The sequence below is a fragment of the Ranitomeya variabilis genome, chromosome 5 (genome assembly GCF_051348905.1).
Source record: "Ranitomeya variabilis isolate aRanVar5 chromosome 5, aRanVar5.hap1, whole genome shotgun sequence".
NCBI classification, from domain to species: Eukaryota; Metazoa; Chordata; class Amphibia; order Anura; family Dendrobatidae; genus Ranitomeya; species Ranitomeya variabilis.
In genome coordinates, this window is record NC_135236.1 from 665840379 (window position 1) to 665865812 (window position 25434).

The 25434-nt window shown below is 39.8% G+C and overlaps 1 long non-coding RNA gene across 3 annotated transcripts in view; it reads left to right on the forward strand.

Annotated features, from left to right (window-relative positions):
* The first annotated feature begins 2176 nt into the window (after window positions 1–2176).
* Window positions 2177–25434, forward strand: part of LOC143776850 (uncharacterized) — a 94553-nt gene continuing 71295 nt past the window's right edge. For 2 of the 3 annotated variants that reach the window (XR_013215929.1, XR_013215930.1), the window contains exons 1-2: window positions 2177–3513; window positions 3600–3692. This is a non-coding gene — a long non-coding RNA (uncharacterized LOC143776850). The remainder of the gene's footprint in view (window positions 3514–3599; window positions 3693–25434) is intronic. The other variant, XR_013215931.1, reaches the window with a different exon arrangement.

Genomic DNA, 25434 nt, shown 5'->3' on the forward strand with positions numbered 1-25434 from the left:
TATGTGTATGTGTGCATTTGTATATTATTATTATTATAGCGCCATTTATTCCATAGACCTTTACATGTGAGGAGGGGTATACATAATAAAATACAAGCACAATAATCTTAATCAATACAAGTCACGACTGGTACAGGAGGAGAGAGGACCCTGCCCGCGAAGGCTCACAATCTACAAGGGATGGGTGAGAATACAGTAGGTGAGGATAGAGCTGGTCGTGCGGCGGTTTGGTTGATCGGTGGTTACTGCAGGTTGTAGGCTTGTCGGAAGAGGTGGGTCTTCAGGCTCTTTTTGAAGGTTTCCACAGTAGGCGAGAGTCTGATATGTTGTGGTAGAGGGTTCCAGAATAGGGGGGATACGCGAGAGAAATATTGTATACGATTGTGGGAAGAGGAGATAAGAGGGGAGTAGAGAAGGAGATCTTGTGAGGATCGGAGGTTGCGTGCAGGAAAGTACCGGGAGACGAGGTCACAGATGTATGGAGGAGACAGGTTGTGGATGGCTTTGTATGTCATGGTTAGGGTTTTGTACTGGAGTCTCTGGGTAATGGGGAGCCAGTGAAGGGATTGACAGAGGGGAGAGGCTGGGGAATAGCGGGGGACAGGTGGATTAGTCGGGCAGCTGAGTTTAGAATAGATTGGAGGGGTGCGAGTGTGTTAGGGGGGAAGCCACAGAGCAGGAGGTTGCAGTAGTCAAGGTGAGAGATGATGAGGGCATGCACAAGAGTTTTTGCAGATTCTTGGTTTAGGAATGTACGGATCGGGATGTTTTTGAGTTGAAGTCGCCAGGAAGTGGAAAGGGCTTGGATATGTGATTTGAAGGAGAGATTAGAGTCAAGGATTACACTGAGGCAGCGAGCTTGTGGGACTGTGGAGTGTGGACAGCCATTTATTGTAATGGATAGGTTTGTTGGGAAAGTCGAGTGAGATGGAGGAAAGATGATGAATTCTGTTTTGTCCATGTTCAGTTTTAGAAATCTAGCAGAGAAGAAGGATGAAATAGCAGACAGACATTGAGGGATTCTGGTTAGTAGGGAGGTGATATCTGGTCCAGAGATGTAGATCTGTGTGTCATCAGCATAGAGGTGATACTGGAAGCCATGAGATTCTATGAGCTGTCCCAGGCCAAAGGTGTAAATGGAGAAGAGCAGGGGCCCTAGGACTGAACCCCCTACAGAGAGGGGGCGAGGTGAGGAGGTGGTGTGTGAGTGGGAGACGCTGAATGTCCGGTCTGTTAGGTATGACGAGATCCAGGATAGGGCCAAGTCTGTGATGCCAAGGGATGAGAGGGTCTGTAATAATAGGGAATGGTCCACTGTGTCAAAGGCAGGGACAGGTCCAGGAGAAGGAGGACAGAGTAGTGTCGCTTGGATATGTGTATGTATGTGTGTGCATTTGTATATGTGTATGTGTGTGTGCATTTGTATATGTGTGTATGTATATGTATACAGTATGTATGCATTTGTGTATGTGTGCGTATGTCTGTGTGCATTTGTATATGTATATATGTGTGCATTTGTATATGTGTGTACATTTGTATATGTGTATGTACGAGTGCAGTGTCGGACTGGGGTGCCAAGGGCCCACCAGTAACATACAAATATTACTTGACCCTGGTTCACAAATTTACCTATATCTCTATATAATAATGAATTGGGCAGTTTGGTTAATGAATGATGGGATTTTGCTGTACAGAGAGAATCAAGTAAATTAGGACAATACCGCCCATACAGTAAGGTTGGGGGCCTAGATCTCCACTGGGGCCCACCAGGGGATTCCCCTGTGGGCCAGTCCGAGCCTGTATGTGTGTGTGCATTTGTATATGTATGTGTGTGTGCATTTCTTTGTGTATGTATGTGTGTGTGCATATGTATATGTATGTGTGCATATGTATATGTGTATGTATATGTGTGTGTATATGTGTATGTATGTGTGTGTATATGTCTATGTATGTGTGTATATGTATATGTGTATGTATGTATGTATATATGTGTATGTATGAGTGTGTGCTTTTGTATATGTGTATGTATGTGTGTGTATATGTGTATGTATGTGTGTGTATGTGTGTGTGTGTGTGTATGTATGTGTGTGTGCATATGTATGTGTGTGCATATGTATATGTGTATGTAGGCGCATATATATATATATTTACATACATATATATACACACACACACCTGATCCCAGCTCGGTGGCGGTGTGCTCGTGCTTTGTGTCTGCGTGCTTGTACAGTAGTGCGGGCAGTGCTGGCTGTTGTCTGGGTTCATGCGGTATGTGTGTGTGTGAGGGTGCGTGTGTTCACAAGGAGCTTGCTCACGCAGGGCCGTGCCTCTGTTTCATCATCAGCACTAACCCATCTCTTTCGCTAGCTCACGTACTCCTCCTCTTTCTAAGGCAGACTGCTCTAGTCACTTGCAAGGGGGAGATGGAAGTCTGCAAATAGCTACTGCTGCCGGTTGCATTCCTGCTGCAAGGGCCTCCCCTTCAGATGGCTTGTGCCAGGGTACAACTTTTTTTCTGTTGCAACGAATAGGATAATTTTTTCATCGTTTCTTTTATTTTAACCCCCCACTTCATCTACCTTTCTAATTTTTCCTTCTTCTCTTACTTGCAGCCTTACTTTTTCTTTACGCTTTTGTTATTTTTTTTTTATCGAATTTTTTTTTTTGATCAATACGTCGTTCTGTGCCAATTTGTTTCCCTCCCGCCCACGTCCTTTATTTTTCGGGTTTTTTTTATCGCGAATCGTGACGCACTTACCCGTCCAGCAAACAAAACGCCCTTTTTCCGTCTCCCTACCCCCCCCCAACCAAGAAATCAACCACGGACCAACGCCACCTAACTAAAAGGATGGATAGTTCTGGATTCCTCTTCGAATTCGACAGTGGCTACAGAGGGAATATTGCTTTTTCGGGTTTTTTTTTTTTTTTCGGGTGGAGTGGTGTTGGTTGGTTGGACGGCATTTGCGTGTGCGTAGTAATGCACTGCTTGGGACAGGTGCCAGTTTTGAGACAAAAGAGGAACAAAAATAGGCAGCAAGGATGGATGAAAAATGGCAGTAAACAACAACAGCAACGGCAAAATTTGGCATGGCATGGACGACTCCGACGTTTGCCAAGGTGCCCGTATAGATAGTTTTGATATATATAGGTATAAGAGGGATTTTTTTTTACGCAGTTAAAGGCGTGAGTTAGCGTTAAAGTGGGCGGGGGGTCTTTTTTTTTTTTTTTTGCCTGCTGAATAATTCATAATTAAGTAGTGGAGTCAGTCGGACCATTAGCATGCACCAGATATGCTGTTTGTCTGTTTGCTAACATTCTTCATTCAGGACTTGTTAACTGCCAGACGAGCTTAACACGCTTCTCTCCGTCCCTTTCTCCCTCCCTGCTTCTCTGTCTTTCTTCGCCCTTCATGCCAGCCCCTCTCAGCCTTCTGTCGTTGCTGGGCGCTGGTAGCCAAGGGGTAGTGGTGGCAGGAGGAACGCACGCTGCCGAGAATCTGAGGCTAGTTGCTAGGTAAGGACCGCCTTCCAGCTCTTACAGGCCTGCAAGCACTTGCAGAAACTGATCTCTGAGTCTGCTCTTGTCTCTGCTTTCCATAGGAGCAAGGCTGCTGCAAGGTGAACGCATTTCGGGCATCTGCCCCCTATGTTTTTCCGCTCTACGAGCTTCGAGAGAATCCACCGTCAGCTTGGGTAAGAACCTTTCTTTCTTACGCCTTTCGAATTGTCGTGTTGAAAAATTTCCTAATTTTTCTTCTTCTTTTTTTTTGGGCAACTTTTAACCTCAAACTAAAAGCTGCGTCTGGGAAGGAAGGTCTCTCCTTCCCGGGTGAGGAAAAGAAGAGCAGCTTATTTTCTTATTAACCCTTTTTTGTAAATTCTAGAGTTCTCGTTAATTAGGATTTTTCTTCGCCTTTCGGAGAATTATGCCCTATTACATCCTTCTCGTCTGTCGTATCCCAGACTGACACTTTCATTTTCACGGGAAGGGGGGGGGGGGTTAGAAAAAAAATGGTCATAGACGAATTGGAAGGAAGCGTAGATTGATTTTTTGTTGTTTAATGTTGACTATTATTCTTAGGAGGTTGCTGTGATTTTTATTTTATTTTTTTGTCTTTTGTAGTTTGGACATTTGTAGGATTTCGGTTGGGGAAATCTCATTGAATGAATGAGTTGTGGAGCTGTGTTGTGTGGTGCAGGGTTCTCAGCAGCTCTTTACCATACTCCCTTTTGGATCGATGAGTTGTGTTTGGCTTTTTTAATTGATTTTTTTAATCGTTTTATATCGTAACTACCTATTGTTAGTTCTTATGCTGTTTCGGCCTAGTGACTTTCGGCTTAAGTCTTGCATTTTTTTTTCTATTGAGATACGTGAACGTACGTAGATGTTAGTAATATGTGTATATAGGCTTTTATATATATATATATATGTGTGTGTAAATATATATGTGTAGGTATATATATATATATATATATACACATATACATATACATATATATATGTCTGTGCATTTGTATTGACCTATGTTCAATATCCTTGGTGCCACTTTTTTCCTATATTTTATTTTTTCATTCATCATTAATTGACACATATATATATATATATATATATATATATATATATATATATATATATATGTTACACTTACTACTCGCGTGCTGTAATAGTTTATTTTTTAAAAAGTTGTGAGTTCACCTTTTTTTTAATTTTTGGGGTTAAAGCACACACGGATTAAGAAAGATTAAATTACATTTTTTTCTACGCCAGTTCATCCCGCTGCGTACTTGGCGTTAAAGGGTTAATCAAGTATTTGTGTTTGTTTATATATATATATATATATATATATATATATATATATATATGCGTATATATGTAAATATCTCTCGTGTGTATGTATATGTGTATATATATATATATCTGTATATAAATGTGTGGTATATATATATATATATGGACATATATATATATAAATGTGGGTACATATATATGCACCCACATAAATCTATATGTACACGCACATATACATATATGTCAAAAAATATGTATCTGTATTTATCATAATCACATGATAAATATGTAAGTCCCGCATTATCTGGCAATACGAATTCTTTTCTTTCGTCTGTATTAGTATTTCCATAAAATAAAATGGCCGTAGATGATTTTGGTGCCAAAGATACCATGGTGCATATCGATGGCCACATACTATGCTCTATACATATATATATATACTGGCCTGCCAGTGATGTACTATGTATATACAGATGTATATATTCTGTAATATATGTAATATAAGGCAGCACACAGCTCAGGGACAGACGATGCTATTCACTGTGATATTCCCCTTCCCTCACACTAACCCTACAGCCTTCTCTATGGCCGTATCCAGCCTCTCATTATAGGCTTAGCTATAGGTGATATACGGGACATTTATATACCGGATTCAGAAAATGAATGAAGCTGAGCGTATTTTATGAGGTAAAATATTAGAAAAATCCGACTCTGACATTGTGGTACGTGAGGAGAAATGTCCGGGAGCGATCTGGGCCTTGTGGGCTGCAGCTCGACGTGCAGGGCTGACAGGATACTCAGGCTGCAGCCACCAGAGCTGCCGACATCTGCCTGCTTCTTCTTATCGATTTTATCCTGTCATTTTTTTTTTTGGTTTATGTTTTTTTTACTCCTCCATTGCTGCTCTTTTTTGCTCAGTTGTATGATCCCCTCTCCTCATTTATTATATATGAGCGAGGCTGCAATCGTCATTGGGCGATTTATCCCACAAGCAGAATTAAGAGAATTATTAGTATTGACGTACATTTCAATTCATGTGCGGACATGGAATAAATATATATATGTATATACAGTATATATATATTTTTTATTTTTAAAAATGACGGATTAATTTTATTAAGTTCATATATATATATTTATTCATTCTTTTTTTTTCTAATTACATTTTTAAAAAGCGATGTAGGCCCTGAGATCCTACTTTTCAAAATGTGTACATTAGTTTTAGAATATGTTTGCGCTAAAATATATATGGTATATAGTGTCACGAAGGATATCAGACATAAGTCACTACACTTTATGTGGCCTGACTAGTGATTATATATATATATATATATATATATATATATATATATATATATATACATATACACAAATAACTATATAGCGCCACAAGAGAGGCCACATAAAGTATGCATATGTGTATATATATATATATATATATATATATATATATATATTCATCTAATCTATAGATATATTCATACAGTGTTTATATACATATATGTATATATATATATATATATATATATATATATATATATATATATATATATATATATAAACTTACTAGGCCACAAGCCACTTGCAACAGATTGTTCTATGTCCAATATCCGTGGCTTTTTTCTATATTTTTTTTTTCTATTTTTTTTTTATTATTGATTTATATATTGTATTATAGTCGCACCTGTTCTCTAAAAATTATATTCCCCAATGCTGATTTTTAGCCTCCAAGAATGATAAAGAAATATATATATATATACAATTTTAAACTATATATACATATATAAATATATTGATAAATACACACACACACACATATATATATATATATATATATATATATATATATATATACACATGTAAATGTCCGTCAACTTGTAAAAACGATAAAGAATCGTTTTCAGAGGAATAAAATGTTTGTGTACGTACAAACGACCGCTCGTTTTGCCTGGCGGCCATCTTTGCTTTGGTAAAAGATGTGTCACTTACTGATTACTGCAATATCATATAATAAAATCGATAAGTCCCTCGTGACTGTGAGCGGTAAGGGTTAATTAGTCCCTTAAAAACATCTAGAAGCGTAAAAAGCGTATCTATTGGGTGACACTGGAGAAAATACATATCTATGGGCCTCCTTGTGCTGTCGATGTGGGATTACTGAGTACAAACAACTGATTAGCAGGTTTATTACAGATATCTAGGCCTTTTGTATCTTCGATGGGGGTGAGTAAAGTATTTAGATGGTTCTACTGATACTTTAGGTACAAGACGCAGTGGGTGGTGTACTCTACGGGCACCTCCACGCCGGAGCCCTACGGATTATTATAGGTTTGTGAGGTGAGGGGGGTCCATGATATTTCTTAGAAATCTGGAGACAGAATATACTGGATACATATATGGTTAGCTGATAAATAATAGATAGATAATACTTAGATAGATAATAGATAGATAGATGGATAATAGATAGATGATAGATACTAGATAGATAATAGATAGATGATAGATAATAGATAAATAGATAATAGATAATAGATGATAGATAATAAATAGATGATAGATAATAGATAGATAATAGATAGATAGATAGATAATAGATACGGTAGATAGATAATAGATGATAGATAGATAATAGATAGATAATAGATAGATAATAGATAGATAATTGTAGATTGTGAGCCTTCGTGGGCAGGGTCCTCTCTCCTCCTGTACCAGCTGTGACTTGTATTGTTCAAGATTATTGTACTTGTTTTTATTATGTACACCCCTCCTCACATGTAAAGCGCTATGATAATAAATAATAATAATAATAGATTTTTTCGATGTCCTGACAGACATTTTTTAGTTTGCTTTTATAGCTTATGACGGGGTTAACATTTAATGACCAGGTGAGCGTCAGAACACAATACATTTCGTCTTTCTTTCTTTCTTCTTTTTCACTTTATTTCTTTTTCTCTTTCTTTCCTCCTTTATTTCTTCCTTTTTTCTCTTTCTTTCCAAGCTTTCCTTTTTTTTTCTTCAATTCTTTCTTTCCTTCGTTTCTGTCTTTCCTTCCTTTCTAGTTCCTTCTTTCTATCTTTCATTCTCTCTTTATTTCCCTCTCTTTTTCTTTTGTTTTCTTTCTTTCCTTCTTTCTATCTAGCTTTCATTCTCTCTTTATTTCTCTTTCATTCTCTCTTTTTTTTTCCCTTTCTTTCATTCCTTCCTTCTTTCTTATCAATGGACATTTATTCAAATTATTTTCCCGAATACGGAAAGCAAACAACGCGAGGTTTCAGACAGGGTCGGCCCGATCGATCTACAGTCAGTTATTAGTTAGATGTGGTCACTTAGGTCCCGGGATCGCGTCTATAATGTTATATTGCCGTAATTCTCCTTCACATTTCCTATTGGTCCGTTGCGCGTTCGTTACTGATCAATTTGACCTTTTATGACCTTCTGGAATCGCCCCTGTAAACATTTTTTTTTTTTTAAGAAATGTTTTATTTTTATTTTTTTTAAGCATTAAGTGATGCCTTGTACGTGACGCCAGCAGTTTTTCGCCTCGTTTTCGTAAAGTCCGACTTTTGTAGATAATTTTGCTTTGAGTCGGATGCCAATTAACCCCTTGACTTAGGAAGGATCTGAGATGGGCACGGCCTTTCTTTAAGCCTACGTGGCACATACGGGCCCGGCGAGGGTTAATTAATGACTGCGGTGTTCTGTACCTGTAAACAAGCCGGGAGGGAATCGGCCGCGCTTGGCATTTTGCAGGGTGCGTTTTAACTGTGTCTTGTGCTTTTCTCAGTCCAGGTTGTGCCAACCGGCAAGACGGTGGCATATTAGGGGTGAGAGGAAGGGCAGCACAGGCGGGGAAGGCTGCAAGGTGGAGGTCAGCTTTGTAGCATGTGCGGTGTAATGGCGCCATTATGCAGTATGCCCACTGCAGCGACTGCCTCTCTGCATGATGCCAGTGGGTATTGCTACAGACGCTCGCCGCCCGCCGCACAAGATCTCATTTGTTCGCCTCGTCCCTGCACATTTTAACATGCTAATGTTTTATTCACAGCACCATTATCATTAATCGTATTAAAAGATGGTATTTACAGCGGGCACTGAAGACGTGGCAGCGCCAGCTTCTATTTCTGCAATCAATAGAACAGAGAGCGATTTGTATCAGGACAAATTACTAAAATATACGGTATATAGAACTTAATTAACATGTGATCGCCAATCTGGAATCTAGGGGATAACAATGAGATCGGATTTTTGGAAATTTTTCAATTTTTTTTTATGTCATAGCGTGACAACCTGGTGACTCTATGGCCTAAACGGTGCCCACGTCTTCACACAGGGAGAATTATTAAAATATATAGCCTAAACATACATGTAATGCGGGATCTAGGGTAAAATCAATCAGATCACATTTTTGGGAAAATTTTTCAATTTTTCTTTTATGTCGTAGTTTGACAACCTGGTGACTCTATGGCCTAAACGGTGCCCGCATCTTCATCCATGGTGAATTATGGCCTAAACACGTGCCCACATCTTCATACAGGACGAATTATTAAAATATATAACCTATTCATACAGGTAATGCAGGACTTAGGGTAAAATTAATCAGATCAAATTTTTGGAAAATTTTCCATTTTTCTTTTATGTCATAGTGTCACAACCTGGTGACTCTATGGCCTAAACGGTGCCCACGTCTTCACACAGGGAGAATTATTAAAATATATAACTTTCTCATACATGAAATGCGGGATCTAGGGTTAAATCAATCAGATCAAATTTTTGGAAAATTTTCAATTTTTCTTTTATGTCATTGTGTCACAACCTGGTGACTCTATGGCCTAAACGTTGCCCATGTCTTCATACATGGTGAATTATTAAAATATATACGGTATATTTTTTTCCCTATTTTCCTTCTGAAAATTTGGGGTGCCTCTTATGGTCCGGTGCGTCTTATAGTCTAAAAAAATACGGTAACTTATTCATGCAATAAATGTGGAATCTAGGGGAAAATCAATTAGAATAAATTTGAGGAAAATGTTCCATTTTTCTTTAATATCATCGCGTCACAACCTGGTGACTCTATGGCCTTAACGGTCCCCACTTCTTCATACACGGTGAATTATGGCCTAAACGGTGCCCATGTCTTCATACACGGTGAATTACTAAAATATATAACTTATTCATACATGAAATGCATTATCTAGGGTAAAATCGATCAGATCAAATTTTGAGAAAATTTTCAAATTTTTTTTTTATGTCATAGTGTCACAACCTGGTGACTGTATGGCCTAAACGGTTCATACAGGGTAAATCACTAAAATACATAAAATGATACTTGAAGTCATGTAGAATTAGGGATAAAATCAATCGGAACAAAATAATAAAAAAAAAATTTGAAATCCTTTTTATTTATTTATTTTTTTTACTATGCACTAAGTGATAATGGCACAAACTAGGGCCGATATGACCTAAACAGTGCCTTTTATGCAGGTGAATTACTAAAATACATAACCTAATAAATGTTTTGTGGGACTTGGGGTAAAATAAATTAGATCAAATTTTGTTTATAAACTTTTTTGAATGTATTTTTTTTTTTTTTCGTACTGGCACAGAAAGGGCTGATATGGCCTAGAAGGTGCCTACTGCCCCCATTCCTTCATTACTAAAAATCCATAACTTAATACATGTAAATGTGAGATTAGGATCAAATTTTTGGAAAACTTTTTTTTTTTTGTGTACTATGTTGTAGTGGCACAACTTAGTGCCGACACGGCTCAAACAGTGCATCTTCATACAAGTAAATCACTAACTCATAATTCAATGCATATGGAAGTCAATGAGAGATCTGGAGTAAAGTCAATAAAGTTGCATTTAAAAAAAACCTTTTTCCCTTTTCAATTATTTTTTTTATTTTTAGTATGTTGCATCGGCAAACATGATACTGATGTGGCCTAAACGAGCCCAATGCCCATGTCTTCATTCAGGGTGAAATCCTAAATTATATTACTAATACATGTGTTATTCGATGCAGAATTAAAGGAGAAATCGATTAGATTAATTTTTTTTTTAAATTTAGGGATAGTGCTGGGGTTAGAGCTAGGGTTAGGGAGAGTACTGAGGTTAGGGATAGTGCTGGGGTTTTGAGCTAGAGTAAGGGAGAGTACTGGGGTTAGAGCTAGGGAGAAGCTGGGGTTAGAGCTAGGGAGAGTACTGGGGTTAGAGATAGTGCTACGGTTAGAGCTAGGGTTAGGGATAGTGCAGGGGTTAGAGCTAGGGACAGTGCTGGGGTTAGAACTAGGGAGAGTACTGGGGTTAGAGATAGTGCTAGGGTTAGAGCTAGGGTTAGGGAGAGTGCTGGGGTTAGGGATAGTGCTAGGGTTAGAGCTAGAGTTAGTGCTGGGGTTAGAGCTAGGGAGAGAGCTGGGGTTAGAGCTAGGGAGAGTACTGGGGTTAGAGATAGTGCTAGGGTTAGAGCTAAGGTTAGGGAGAGTGCTGGGGTTAGAGCTAGGGCTAATGCTGGGGTTAGAGCTAGGGTTAGGGATAGGGCTGTGTTTAGAGCTAGGGTTAGGGATAGGGCTGTGATTAGAGCTAAGGTTAGGGAGAGTGTTGTGGTTAAAGCTAAGGTTAGGGAGAGTGCTGGGATTAGAGCTAAGGTTAGGGGTAGTGCTCTGCTTAAAGCTAGGGTTAGGGATAGTGCTCTGTTTAGAGCTAGGATTAGGGAGAGTGCTGGGGTTTAAGCTAGTGATAGTGCTGGGTTAGAGCTAGGGATAGTGCTGGGGTTAGAGCTAGGGTTAGGGAGAGTACTGGGGTTAGATAGTGCTAGGGTTAGAGCTAGAGTTAGGGATAGTGCTGGAGTTAGAGCTAGGGAGAGTGCTGGGGTTAGAGCTAGGGAGAGTACTGGGGTTAGAGCTAGAGTTAGGGATAGTGCTGGAGTTAGAGCTAGGGAGAGTGCTGGGGTTAGAGCTAGGGAGAGTACTGGGGTTAGAGCTAGGGAGAGTACTGGGGTTAGAGATAATGCTAGGGTTAGAGCTAGGGTTAGGGAGAGTGCTGGGGTTAGAGATAGTGCAGGTGTTAGAGTTAGGGAGAGTGCTGGGGTTAGAGCTAGGGGTAATGCTGCAGTTAGAGCTAGGGAGAGTACTGGGGTTAGAGATAGTGCTAGGGATAGAGCTAGGGTTAGGGAGAGTGCTGGGCTTAGAGCTAGTGATAGTGCTGGGGTTAGAGCTAGGGTTAGGGATAGGGCTGTGTTTAGAGCTAGAGTTAGGGATAGGGCTGTGTTTAGAGCTAAGGTTAGGGAGAGTGTTGGGGTTAAAGCTAAGGTTAGGGATAGTGCTCTGCTTAGAGCTAGGGTTAGGGATAGTGCTCTGTTTAGAGCTAGGATTAGGGAGAGTGTTGGGGTTAAAGCTAGTGATAGTGCTGGGGTTAGAGCTAGGGATAGTGCTGGGGTTAGAGCCAGGGATAGTGCTGGGGTTAGAGCTAGGGATAGTGCTGGGGTTAAAGCTAGTGATAGTGCTGGGGTTAGATCTAGGGATAGTGCTGGGGTTAGAGCCAGGGATAGTGCTGGGGTTAGAGCTAGGGATAGTGCTGGGGTTAGAGCCAGGGATAGTGCTGGGGTTAGAGCTAGGGATAGTGCTGGGGTTAAAGCTAGTGATAGTGCTGGGGTTAGAGCTAGGGATAGTGCTGGGGTTAGAGCTAGGTATAGTGCTGGGGTTAGAGCTAGGGATAGTGCTGGGGTTAGAGCTAGTGATAGTGCTGGGGTTAGAGCCAGGGATAGTGCTGGGGTTAGAGCTAGGGATAGTGCTGGGGTTAGTGCTGGGGTTAAAGCTAGAGCTAGGGTTAGGATGGCCCAATGTGGAATTAGGGATAAAATTCAATGAGGTTGAATTTTTGGAAACTTTTTTTTTTTATTATGTTGTAGTGGCACAGCCTAGGGCCGACCCGGCCTAAACAGTGCCCACCCGGCCTAAACAGTGCCCATGTCTTCACGCAGAGTGACTTACTAAAATATATAAATGTATTTGTGTGATGGTTCATGTAGGATCTTATAATAAAATCAATGAGATCGAATACTTTTGGAACTTTTTACATAGCGATTGGAATTATTTTATATAGCGATTATGTTTTCCTATATCTCCTAAAAAATAACCTACAAAAAAAAACAGCAAGGGACTATATAAAAAAAAAAAATTAGTTTTCTTTTTTTTCCCATTGGGAATTGCATTTTTTTTCCATTTCTACTTTAACTAAATTTTTGTTATTTTTGTAAAAATTCTTACAAGACTGATAGTAATTAGAAAAATCTCATGTTCTAAGGTTTTATATACCGTATATAAATTTAGTTGTGATTTAATAAAAAAAATCATAGCATTTATTTGCCCCTCTTTTTGATTTGTAGAGGCGTAACTTAGTATTTAATTTTAATTGGCTTTTATTAAAGTTTATTGAAAATTTGCCTTAATTTTTGTATACAGGGCGTGAGAAAAATTGTACTTATATATTGCCTTTTTTTTAATTTCTGCATTGTGATGTCCCTCGGTTATTCCTCCTGTATCAACAAAATAATCAATTCCCCTGGTCAATAGAGCGTGTTCTCAAGCAGTCTGTCACGGGCATTGAAAAGGGGAATGGAAAAGACCCAGATTTAAATTTTTGTTACATTTTTGTTCCTCCCAAGAGGAACAGCTGAGGAATGGTACAAGGTTTACAAAAAAAAACTGCTTTTGATTTTGTTTTTGTAGGAAATGCATGTATTTAGCCAGTCATACTGATCATTCTAGTTAATGTAGGTCTATCTGGCAGTGGGTTTTGGGGTCCACAAGCACCCCCTCACCCCCATAACTGGAGGTTTTCTAATATATTATTTTGTATTGTTTTTAATACCATAATATAATAAAAGAATAAAAAAACAAAACAACAGATAACAGACCGGTCTCACACAGTTGACCATAATGGTTTGGCCGCGATTGTCCTCATAGCCTGAGGTTGGCAAGTTCCGGTCAAGACCAGTGGCTGATTTCGAGATTGACCATCAGCCCCTTCTCATGGCAAGAACGAGTGGGACCGATGACGATCTATGGCCTTGTTGGGTTTTTTTTTAGTGGAGGATTTAAAAAGTCAATCGTACTGATTCACAGATCAGGGGTCTCCGATCAAGGCCAAGATCGATCACTGATTTGTCATCTAAGACCTTCACAGACCATCCATGAACTTCAAAAACCTTCAGAAATAAGCCTTCTAAAATCCACAACGTACCACCGGCTTAATTTATAAAATAGTCAAACCCCCCACAAAAAAAAAAAAAAAAAAGGTTGTGAGGGGCGGTGAGGGCTCTAATCATTAAGTGCTCCTGCACAGTCACGCCTGGGCCAACGAGTGAACTATCACACCTAGATGCAAGAAACACCTTATTAACAACTTCTTTGGTTTCGTGGAAAGTCAGAAAAATGCCTAAGTCAGCAAAAAAAAAAAAAAGAAAAGAAAATGTCCTGAGGTGTCTTACTCATGTTTCCCCACGTGCTTCGAAGCAACTTCTAAAAGCCAGATGAATTCTGCAGAACAGGGCTTGAACTCTTGTCACTTATATAAGAGTCGAACAAAAGTCAAGAGAGAAAAAAAAAGTTAGTTTTTGTGTTCGGTTTGGCACCTGGGACGCAAAAAGTCGACTATTGAGAATCCAAGCAGGATGGGGAATTTCTATATATATTTATTTTCGCTATGAAGCCAAGGTGATATCTGACTTTTTTTAATTGCTGTCAAAGGATGACTTTTTTATTACCGTATTCTCTTCTGGTTTTATTTTTTCGAGGTCTATATACTTGATTACCAGTAGGGGGGGGGGGTACACTGGCAATGGTCTGCAGACCAGATAGGAAAAGGGCATTTCATGGTATATTGGTGGTTCTTGGATTAGTGGCATAGCGTGGGGAGGGACGGGAGGTGAGGCACCAAGGCAGTTGCTCTGGGCGCCAAATTCGATAGGGAGTCAAAAATTACTGTTATGGTTAGATATAAGGTTAGCGATAGAGGTAGGGTTAAGGATAGAGCTAGGGGGTTAGGAATAGTACTAAGGGCTAGGGATAGGATTATGTATAGGATATAGGCAATAAAATACTTTGTAAGAAAAATCCAAAAATTTAATTACGAAGGGTCTTAGAGTACTGGCATCCCATGCTACAGCATTGTCTTGGATGATTATCGATTTGCAAAATATCATATTATTGAGTTTCTTATGTAACAGGCTGACATGGCTGAATTCAAGCCCTTAAAGGGATGCCTAGCTTAGAATCCCCCTTAGTAAACACCCCATTAGACTTCTGGGTTAAAAGACTTGAGGAAATTCACTAAATAACTGAATCAAAAAGACATGGTGTAATGCCTCATATAACCTGTGGGGGAGCTGTAGGGAAATAGAACACTTGCATCAATGAAGATTACGGCTGATCACTCTTAGGCTTAACAGTTGGACAACTTGTGATTAATTTATATTAGAGGGGTCGTAAAATAAAAGATATTGTCAAAGGGAAACAACCTCTTTCAGATCACATTTTACAAAGTATGTTATATTGTCCTGTATATGATTTTTATGCCGCTACGTTGACTTTGGCATATACGATTTATGCAGTTTTAATAGGATCTTTATATCTCTACGTTCTGCAAGAGGTTTCTGCTTCCTTCACTTTCTTGAAACCACTTCCCTCCACGCCCCTCCTCATATCATGGTAATGAACATGTTGCAGTCGTGCCTTAACTCGTATTATCACATGAGTGGTCACTTCCTCCCACAACCTCAAAACACTCTTCTCCCGTGCTGCTGAAGGAACCTGCTTTACCCATTTCTGGTCTAAGACCTTCAACCTAACAACTTAGTGTTAGGCACTTTCTCATCCCGTGCAACCTTCTCATCACTCGTGTTAACAGGTCAGTGCCCCCAACTTAAATACTCTGTGCTGCTCGGGGTCTACTAATATTCTGTGCTCTCGTTATCCTCTCGGTACACCTCTGTACCTCACGACCCCCTCCAAAGACAAAATATCCACACACAGTTAAGAAGAGGCAACATCGAAAACAGATGGGATAAATGCAGGGAGAAATCCTTATAAATCGTCCAGATTATTTCACGTACATTAAAAATCAAAAGCCCAAATCGACGGCCTACTCATTCAGATAGGTATGTCCTTACTTATGGCTTAAAACACCCCTGTAAGCATACTTTCAATAACCTAAAAAAATCTCATTACTATCTTCTACCTAAAAAATCTGATTACTATCTTCTACTTAAAAAATCTGATTACTATCTTCTACCTAAAAACATCTGATTACTATCTTCTACTTAAAAAATCTGATTACTATCTTCTACCTAAAAACATCTGATTACTATCTTCTACTTAAAAAATCTGATTACTATCTTCTACCTAAAAAAATCTGATTACTATCTTCTACCTAAAAAATCTGATTACTATCATCTGCCTAAAAAAATCTGATTACTATCTTCTACCTAAAAACATCTGATTACTATCTTCTATGTAAAAAATCTGATTACTATCTTCTACCTAAAAAAATCTGATTACTATCATCTGCCTAAAAAAATCTGATTACTATCTTCTACCTAAAAACATCTGATTACTATCTTCTACCTAAAAACATCTGATTACTATCTTCTACCTAAAAACATCTGATTACTATCTTCTACCTAAAAATCTGATTACTATCTTCTACCTAAAAAAATCTGATTACTATCTTCTACCTAAAAACATCTGATTACTATCTTCTGCCTAAAAATCTGATTACTATCTTCTACCTAAAAAATCTGATTACTATCTTCTGCCTAAAAAATCTGATTACTATCTTCTGCCTAAAAAATCTGATTACTATCTTCTGCCTAAAAAAATCTGATTACTATCATCTGCCTAAAAAATCTGATTACTATCTTCTACCTAAAAAATCTGATTACTATCTTCTGCCTAAAAAATCTGATTACTATCATCTGCCTAAAAAATCTGATTACTATCTTCTACCTAAAAAATCTGATTACTATCTTCTGCCTAAAAAAATCTGATTACTATCATCTGCCTAAAAAATCTGATTACTATCTTCTGCCTAAAAAAATCTGATTACTATCATCTGCCTAAAAAATCTGATTACTATCTTCTACCTAAAAAATCTGATTACTATCATCTGCCTAAAAAATCTGATTACTATCTTCTGCCTAAAAAAATCTGATTACTATCATCTGCCTAAAAAAATCTGATTACTATCTTCTACCTAAAAAATCTGATTACTATCATCTGCCTAAAAAAATCTGATTACTATCTTCTACCTAAAAAAATCTGATTACTATCTTCTACCTAAAAAAATCTGATTACTATCTTCTACCTAAAAAATCTGTTTAGTATCTTCTACCTAAAAACATCTGATTACTATCATCTGCCTAAAATCTGATTACTATCTTCTACCTAAAAAATCTGATTACTATCTTCTACCTAAAAAATCTGATTACTATCTTCTGCCTAAAAAATCTGATTACTATCTTCTGCCTAAAAAATCTGATTACTATCTTCTGCCTAAAAAATCTGATTACTATCTTCTGCCTAAAAAAATCTGATTACTATCATCTGCCTAAAAAATCTGATTACTATCTTCTACCTAAAAAATCTGATTACTATCTTCTGCCTAAAAAATCTGATTACTATCATCTGCCTAAAAAATCTGATTACTATCTTCTACCTAAAAAATCTGATTACTATCTTCTGCCTAAAAAAATCTGATTACTATCATCTGCCTAAAAAATCTGATTACTATCTTCTGCCTAAAAAAATCTGATTACTATCATCTGCCTAAAAAATCTGATTACTATCTTCTACCTAAAAAATCTGATTACTATCATCTGCCTAAAAAATCTGATTACTATCTTCTGCCTAAAAAAATCTGATTACTATCATCTGCCTAAAAAAATCTGATTACTATCTTCTACCTAAAAAATCTGATTACTATCATCTGCCTAAAAAAATCTGATTACTATCTTCTACCTAAAAAAATCTGATTACTATCTTCTACCTAAAAAATCTGTTTAGTATCTTCTACCTAAAAACATCTGATTACTATCATCTGCCTAAAATCTGACTAATATTCTCAATCTAAAAAATCGGATTACTATCTTCTACCTAGAATATCTGATTAAATATCCTCCATCTAAAATATTGGCTTATTATTAGTATCTTCCTGAAAATATTTTGATTATCCTTCACCGAAAAAATCTGATTATTTTCCTCTACCCACATAATCTGATGTCCTCTATCTAAAAAATCTGATTAAAATCTTCCATGTAATAAAAAATCTGATTACTATCCTCCACCCAAAAGATCTGATTAATATCTTCCATCTAAAAAATTGATTATCATCCAACTAAAAAATCTCATTAATATCCTTCACCTAAAAATAGTGATTAATATCCTCCGCATAAAAAATCTCATTACTATCCACCACCTAAAAAAAAAAATCGATTATCCTCTGATTTAAAAATCTGATTATTTTCCTCCACTTAAAAAAAAATATGATGAATATCCCAGGGTGACATGGTGAATGGATTGGTGTGATACTAGGAGAGGTGAATGTTCTCTTCTCTACTTCCAGCACAGGCCGTACTGGTTCTCACAATTGGTCAGTCATGTGGTAAATACGTCTGCTGTGACATTAATTCGATTTTTAGAAAAAAAATTGTAAATGTGGAACCTGATATTTAGCCTGAGTGCACCTTCGTAATTCAGCCCCTACGTACTTTGCCTGTGATATACGTACTCTAAGGGGTACATGTCACGTCTCTTAGGGGTACTTGTTAAGCTTTGTAAGTAAATGCATAGTCTTGAGGTACTTTGAGTTCTTGGTGGAGCAATATTGGGGAACACTGGTCTAGAGTCTAGGTTCTCAACAAACAAGGAGTTCTTGGTGGAGCATTGTTGAAGAACACTGGTCTAAAGTCTAGGTTCTCAACCAACAATTAGTTCTTAGTGGAGCAATATTGAGGAACACTGGTTTAGAGTCTAGGTTCTCAACCAACAATGAGTTCTTGGTGCAGCAATGATGAGGAACTCTGGTCTAGAGTCTAGGTTCTCAACAATGAGATTTTGGTGGAGCAATGGTGAGGAACACTGGTCTAGAGTCTATGTTCTCAACAAACAAGGAGTTCTTGGTGGAGCATTGTTGAAGAACACTGGTCTAGAGTCTAGGTTCTCAACCAACAATAAGTTCTTGGTGGAGCAATTTTGAGGAACAATGGTCTAGAGTCTAGGTTCTCAACAATGTGATTTTGGTGGAGCAATGTTGAGGAACACTGGTCTAGAGTCTAGGTTCTCAACAAACAATGAGTTATGGGTGGTGCAATGTTGAGGAACACTGGTTTAGATTCTTGGTTCTCAACAATGAGTTTTTGGTGGAGCAATGTTGAGGAACACTGGTCTAGAGTCTAGGTTCTCAACAAACAATGAGTTATTGGTGGTGCAATGTTGAGGAACACTGGTTTAGATTCTTGGTTCTTAACAAACAATGAGTTTTTGGTGGAGCAATGTTGAGGAACACTGGTGTAGAGTCTAGGTTCTCAACCAACATGGCATATATTAGTCGTCTCAGTGGTGGGACGTTCGAGAGGCTTTAGAGAGAAGAGTTTCTGACTCCCAGTAGACTTGGCAAATTTAGCAAAAGCTACAGAAATAAAAAAAGTGGTGCTTACTGAATGTTTTCTTGTATGACCATGTCATCTTTGTATTTCACCTTGCACTTTGAATATCGGACCTAGTTCTTTTGTCGTTGTGTACTCACAGTACCTCCTTTCGCTGACTGTTATGGAACACCACTAATTCTATTATCTACATACATTGCCTGGTGTGTACAGTACTACCACTATATGCTGGGGGCTTGTTTTATCTGTGAGAATCAAATGTGTGACATTCATCCTGGCTGGATACTTTCTTGGCTGAATATTAGAGGGAGGTATCTATGTATCACAATTGTCTTATGGTTATGTCCAGTGGTTGGTCATGTTGGAAGGCACCTAACTTCTGGGCCAGGGGTGTACTCAGTATCCATGTGGTCCCATATAGAAAGCTTAGTGTTCCATCTTTGATCACTTTCAGTGGCAAGATCAGAACACAGGAAGCATTTGATCATATGATCATTTTAGTTTTCCAAATGCAAAGTATAATGCACAAAGTGATGTCAGAATTTTATTATTTACAATTTACAGTAATGGGATAATGCACACAGCAATGTCACAACAGTGAAGTAATGTACATGTTCAAGATACAGCACACTTACTACATATTGTAATGTCACAGTACAGGAATAATATGCACAGTGATGTCACACTATAGGGATAACGCACACACTGATGTCACAGTACAAGGATAATATGCACAGTGATATCACAGTACAGGGATAATGCACACAGTGATGTCACAGTACAGGGATAATGCACAGTAATGTCACAGTACAGGGATAATATACACAGTGATGTCACAGTACAGGGATAATGCACACAGTGATGTCACAGTACAGGGATAATACAAACAGTGATGTCACAGTACAGGGATAATACAAACAGTGATGTCACAGTACAGGGATAATACACACAGTGATGTCACAGTACAGGGATAATACACACAGTGATGTCACAGTACAGGGATAATGCACACAGTGATGTCACAGTACAGGGATAATACACAGTGATGTCACAGTACAGGGATAATACAAACAGTGATGTCACAGTACAGGGATAATACACACAGTGATGTCACAGTACAGGGATAATATACACAGTGATGTCACAGTATAGGGATAATACAAACAGTGATGTCACAGTACAGGGATAATACACACAGTGATGTCACAGTACAGGGATAATATACACAGTGATGTCACAGTACAGGGATAATGCACACAGTGATGTCACAGTACAGGGATAATATACACAGTGATGTCACAGTACAGGGATAATGCACACAGTGATGTCACAGTACAGGGATAATACACACAATGATGTCACAGTACAGGGATAATGCACACAGTGATGTCACAGTACAGGGATAATGCACACAGTGATGTCACAGTGCAGGGATAATTCACACAGTGATGTCACAGTACAGGGATAATGCACACAGTGATGTCACAGTACAGGGATAATGCACACAGAGGTGTCACAGTACAGGGATAATGCACACAGTGATGTCACAGTGCAGGGATAATATACACAGTGATGTCACAGTACAGGGATAATACAAACAGTGATGTCACAGTACAGTGATAATGCACACAGTGATGTCACAGTACAGGGATAATATACACAGTGATGTCACAGTACAGGGATAATGCACACAGTGATGTCACAGTACAGGGATAATATACACAGTGATGTCACAGTACAGGGATAATGCACACAGTGATGTCACAGTACAGGGATAATACACACAATGATGTCACAGTACAGGGATAATGCACACAGTGATGTCACAGTACAGGGATAATGCACACAGTGATGTCACAGTGCAGGGATAATTCACACAGTGATGTCACAGTACAGGGATAATGCACACAGTGATGTCACAGTACAGGGATAATGCACACAGAGGTGTCACAGTACAGGGATAATGCACACAGTGATGTCACAGTGCAGGGATAATTCACACAGTGATGTCACAGTACAGGGATAATGCACACAGAGGTGTCACAGTACAGGGATAATGCACACAATGATGTCACAGTACAGGGATAATGCACACAGTGATGTCACAGTACAGGGATAATACACACAATGTCACAGTACAGGGATAGTACACAGTGATGTCACAGTACAGGGATAATGCACACAGTGATGTCACAGTACAGGGATAATACACACAGTGATGTCACAGTACAGAGATAATACACACAGTGATGTCACAGTACAGGGATAATTCACACAGTGATGTCACAGTACAGGGATAATACACACAGTGATGTCACAGTACAGGGATAATACACACAATGTCACAGTACAGGGATAGTACACAGGGATGTCACAGTACAGGGATAGTACGCAGTGATGTCACAGTACAGGGATAATGCACACAGTGATATCACAGTACAGGGATAATGCACACAGTGATGTCACAGTACAGGGATAGTACGCAGTGATGTCACAGTACATGGATAATGCACAGTGATATCACAGTACAGGGATAATGCACACAGTGATGTCACAGTACAGGGATAATGCACACAGTGATATCACAGTACAGGGATAATGCACACAATATCAGTTATCCCAATAAGTCATTATGCACAGTTCTCTGTGACAGCACAAAAAAAAACACATAATGATGTCACTCGTCATTACTGACACATGATGTCACAGCACTGTAGTAATTCATTAAGTAATGCGCTCACGTCTTGAGAAAGTGAGTGATGAATACAAGATGCTCATTGCATGATTACAAAAAATATGAATAGAAGTAATGAAATCTTCACTCCTCGCTGTTCATATCATCATCTTAGCACAATGGGTTTATGTTTGGAAAGCGTCTGTGTATCGGGGGATGGGAGGATATCGGATCCTCGTGTTGTGGAAGGTTGTCAGATGGAATATTAGGTTCCAGCAGATTTTTAGGACCTTCTGTTCCGTACATTATAGGATTTAGACGTGATACATCTTTATGTTGTTGCCATAGTATTTGTGTCACATCCTTTCATGTCTGTCTCTGACAAAGAGACAGAATGGCTTCAAAACACAAAACAGCAGCTGTGAGCCCAAACCAGCGTGACCCCGCGGTATGTCTGACATCAGTCACAGCCGGCGCCTTACCTGCACGAATATTCTGTCTATTATCTATCTATTATCTATCTATCTATTATCGATCTATCTATTATCGATCTATCTATTATCTATCATCTATTTATTTATCTATCTATCATCTATTATCTATGTATCTATCATCTGTCTATCATCTATCTATCTATCTATTATCTATCATATATCTATTATCTATCTATTTATCGATCATCTATTTATTTATCTATTATCTATCATCTATCTATCTATTATCTATCTATCATCTATCTATCTATCTATCTATTATCTATCTATCTGGAGCGCCCCCACTGCTGCAGGGCCGAGGGGTACCTGGTACCGGGCCTCTGAGTCTCTGTTCTGGGGTTGTCACAGTGGCTAGACCCGGCCCGTGACCCTGCTGAGGGGCGTCCAATGAAAGGTGTGGATGGTGGTGATGTTGTGGTGGTGCGGTGCAGGTCGCAGTAAATAACAAGGACACCAGGTTGCAGTCTCTTTACCTCTTTACTGAAGGCTTCAGGATCCTCAGTCCGGAATACGGTTAACCGGGCTGCGGGAGTCCGGCCGGTCCGATGGCACCTCCAGAGTTCCCTTTGCAGGTGGAAATCTGTGCCTACCTTCTAGCGCTTGTGTGTTGTGGTCCTCCCCTGCTGTGCTTACGGGATAGTCCTCACAACTGTTGTGTCTGTTTCTGAAGTTCCCTCACAACTCGATTATGATGTTCTTCTTCGTTCCCCAGATGATATGGCTAGGACGCACCCGTATGGTAGGCTCGGAGCTCTTCCGGGACCCTAGAGTTGCCCCTCTCCAATGTTGCCCCCTGTGTCTGCTTAGGTGATTTTTGGTGAGACAGCCCGCCTATAACTGACTGTCCTGCCGTTGGTTTGAAGTACTGCCTGGAGCTCAATACTTCCTCGGCGTTCCAGCCACCGGCTACGCGCCTCAGTAGGATGTTGCCTCGGTCTTACAGCACGACTCCTACTGGTGTTTCTCCTTGTTGCGTTGATCTCGTTTCTCACTCAGCACAATAAACCTCGCTTCTTGTCCTTTCTTGGGGTACCGCCGCAATGAAGTGCAGGCGCGGTCCCGTAACGTTCTTTCTGTTCGCTAGGCCTCTGTCAGGATCCCACCCCTGACAGGGACCCCCCTGAGTCTTCCCCTGCAACACCCTCTGCCACAGGATGTTGCCTGGTTCCAACCCAGTCAGCTTCTGTCTAACTTCCTATCTAACCCCCAGTTTTACCAGATTGTGAGGAGTGGCCTAATACATAGCACCCTTAGCTCCCCCTGGAGGCCAGACTGTGAAGTGTATTGGTGTCTGTGATACCTGGTCAGGTGAACTCCTTCAGTGCCATCAGACGTACCATCACTCCCCTTAGTGGCGGAGCCACAGTACTGCAACGACCAGGACTCTGGGGCGCTGCATATCTATCTATCTATTATCTATCTATCATCTATCTATTATCTATCTATCTAGAGTATGAGGAATAATTTCAGTATCCCTGGTGGTCTAGGCGAGTATGAGGGATAATTCCAGTATCCCTGGTGGTCTAGGCGAGTATGAGAGATAATTCCAGTATCCCTGGTGGTCTAGGCGAGTACGAGGGATAATCCCAGTATCCCTGGTGGTCTAGGCGAGTACGAGGAATAATTCCAGTATCCCTGGTGGTCTAGGCGATTATGAGGGATAATCCCAGTATCCCTGGTGGTCTAGGCGAGTATGAAGGATACTTCCAGTATCCCTGGTGGTCTATGTGAGTATGAGGAATAATTCCACTATCCCTGGTGGTCTAGGCGAGTATGAGGGATAATTCCAGTATCCCTGGTGGTCTAGGCGAGTATGAGGGATACTTCCAGTATCCCTGGTGGTCTAGGCGAGTATGAGGGATAATTCCAGTATCCCTGGTGGTCTAGGCGAGTATGAGGGATAATTCCAGTATCCCTGGTGGTCTAGGCGAGTATGAGAGATAATTCCAGTATCCCTGGTGGTCTAGGCGAGTACGAGGGATGATTCCAGTATCCCTGGTGGTCTAGGCGAGTACGAGGGATGATTCCAGTATCCCTGGTGGTCTAGGCGAGTACGAGGGATAATTCCAGTATCCCTGGTGGTCTAGGCGAGTATGAGGGATAATTCCAGCATCCCTGGTGGTCTAGGCGAGTATGAGGGATACTTCCAGTATCCCTGGTGGTCTAGGCGATTATGAGGGATAATCCCAGTATCCCTGGTGGTCTAGGCGAGTATGAAGGATACTTCCAGTATCCCTGGTGGTCTATGTGAGTATGAGGAATAATTCCACTATCCCTGGTGGTCTAGGCGAGTATGAGGGATAATTCCAGTATCCCTGGTGGTCTAGGCGAGTATGAGGGATACTTCCAGTATCCCTGGTGGTCTAGGCGAGTATGAGGGATAATTCCAGTATCCCTGGTGGTCTAGGCGAGTATGAGGGATAATTCCAGTATCCCTGGTGGTCTAGGCGAGTATGAGAGATAATTCCAGTATCCCTGGTGGTCTAGGCGAGTACGAGGGATGATTCCAGTATCCCTGGTGGTCTAGGCGAGTACGAGGGATGATTCCAGTATCCCTGGTGGTCTAGGCGAGTACGAGGGATAATTCCAGTATCCCTGGTGGTCTAGGCGAGTATGAGGGATAATTCCAGTATCCCTGGTGGTCTAGGCGAGTATGAGGGATACTTCCAGTATCCCTGGTGGTCTAGGCGAGTATGAGGGATACTTCCAGTATCCCTGGTGGTCTAGGCGAGTATGAGGGATAATCCCAGTATCCCTGGTGGTCTAGGCGAGTATGAGGGATACTTCCAGTATCCCTGGTGGTCTAGGCGAGTATGAGG